The following is a 2,252-nucleotide window of genomic DNA, read 5'->3' on the forward strand; positions in this document are numbered from 1 at the left end:
AAATTAACTTAGATAGATACTAGAAGGGTATGGTTAATGTCACTGAATCCTAGGTTAGTAATTACATAAATTAAACAATTGAATGAGAGATAATTGATTAACTAGATTAAGTGAAGTTAGAATTCCAAGTCTCTAACTTGATTGAGAAACTAGGATTTTCATACCTATCAAATGGTCGAATGTTAAATGAAAACCCTTGAAGTTTTCATCCAAATTCAGCTATGGTGGACGATGGTGAATTGAAAAAGATGGTGGAATCCCACTAACTTTACTTATTTATACTTTAATTAGTTGTTAATTAACTTAGTTTAATTAATTAATCATGACTTAATTAACTTAAACTAGCCTTTAATCACACTTTGTGGAGTTGTCATCATCTTCCATTATCACCTATTTGAATTTTGAACATTTGGTTAATTTCTATTTAAGCCCTCAAGCATTTTCTTAATTAAAACTCAATAGCGATTGGATTTTTACAATTTAGTCCCTAAGCCTTAATTAACTATTTTATCGGATAAATTACTCGACCATTCTTCAACATATTTCTACATTAACTCCATAAATATTCCTATTTTATATTTACAATATCGTTTTATGAAAATGGGATTTCAAAATCGTATTTTTTGGTACCATTGAAAATTAGGTCTCTACAAAATAGTGAAGAAAATTTGTGGTTTCAAGGTAGACTGTGTGTGCTTGATAGTGATGAATTGAAGCAAAACATACTTCGAGAAGCTCATTGTAGCTCATTTTCTATGCATCCGAGGAATTATAAAATGTACCATAATTTGAAACTTTTTTATTGGTGGAAGAGAATGAAAAAAGATATAGCAAATTATGTCTCCAAGTGTTTAATTTGTCAACAGGGGAAAGCAAAACATCAAGTTCCGTAGGAATTATTACAACCTATAACAATACCCAAATGGAAGTGGGAGAGAAATACAATGGGTTTTGTGGTTGGTTTACCACTCACACCAAAGAAGAAAGATGCAATTTGGGTGATTGTAGATAGATTTTGGGAGAAGTTACATAAAGCTTTGAGCACATGATTGAATTTTAGTATTACATTTCATCCTGAAATTGATAGTCAATCCGAGCGGGTAATTCAAATTTTGGAAGACATTTTGAGAAGTTGCTTTATTGAATTTGAAGGAAGTTGGCAAAGATATTTGTCATTGGTAGAGTTCACATATAAAAATAGTTATCAATCTAGTATTAAAATAGAACCATACGAGGTGTTGTATGGAAAGAAGTTAGAACCCTTGTTTATTGGACAGAGTTGAGAGGAAATAAGCTAGTGGGACCGGATTTGATTAGAGAAACAAAAGAAAAAGTGAAGTTAATTAGATATTGATTGAAAGCAGCTTATGATAGACCAAAATCCTATGTTGATCTTAAAAGGAAAGATATTGAATATAGCATGGGAGAAAAAGTATTTTTGAAAGTGTCTCTATGGAAAAAAGTTGTTCGTTTTGGAAAGAAGAGAAAGTTGAGTCCAAGGTTCATAGGACCATACGAGATTTTAAAATGTATCAGACCAATGGCATATCATTAGCTTTACCACCAGAATTGGATAGAATTTATAATTTTTTTCATGTTGCAATGTTGCGAAGATATTGATATGATCCATCATATGTGGTTACACCATAAGTTATTGAAATTCAGCTAGATTTGACATATGAAGAATAAACAATTAAGATTCTCACTCGAGAAGTAAAAGAACGAAGAAATAAGTAGGTTCCTTTAGTGAAAATATTATGGAGACATCATAATATGGGAGAGGAAACATGAGAATGTGAGGAAATAATGAAGCAATAATATCCGACAGTTACTTGAGTCAGGTAAACTTTGAGGAAAAAACTTTATTTTAAAGGGGGATGTAACATCCCTAGCACCTCTTGAAATGAGAACAATATCATTTCGGAGCTTGCACGTGTTAGAATTTTTGCAGTGGATAAAATAAAGGTTATTAATGTTAGTGGAGAAGGTAGCTGGATATCATAGAAAATTAGAAAGGCTTTTGAATAGATAGAAATTAATTTGAGGTATTGACTAAATCATAATAGCGTGAAAAGTGTTGGGGAAAAGTGTGAAAATTAAAAATAAGAAATGATTAGATTAGATGGATGGATGGGAAAAAGAAGAAGGACTAGAAGTACAATTTAACTAAGAAAATACAATAAAGTATGGATAATATTGAAAGTAAATAGGAACCACTTGATGTGTATGATGAGTTTAGATTTTTTTATTAA

This window comes from Gossypium hirsutum, chromosome D01 (assembly GCF_007990345.1).
Source record: "Gossypium hirsutum isolate 1008001.06 chromosome D01, Gossypium_hirsutum_v2.1, whole genome shotgun sequence".
NCBI classification, from domain to species: domain Eukaryota; kingdom Viridiplantae; phylum Streptophyta; class Magnoliopsida; order Malvales; family Malvaceae; genus Gossypium; species Gossypium hirsutum.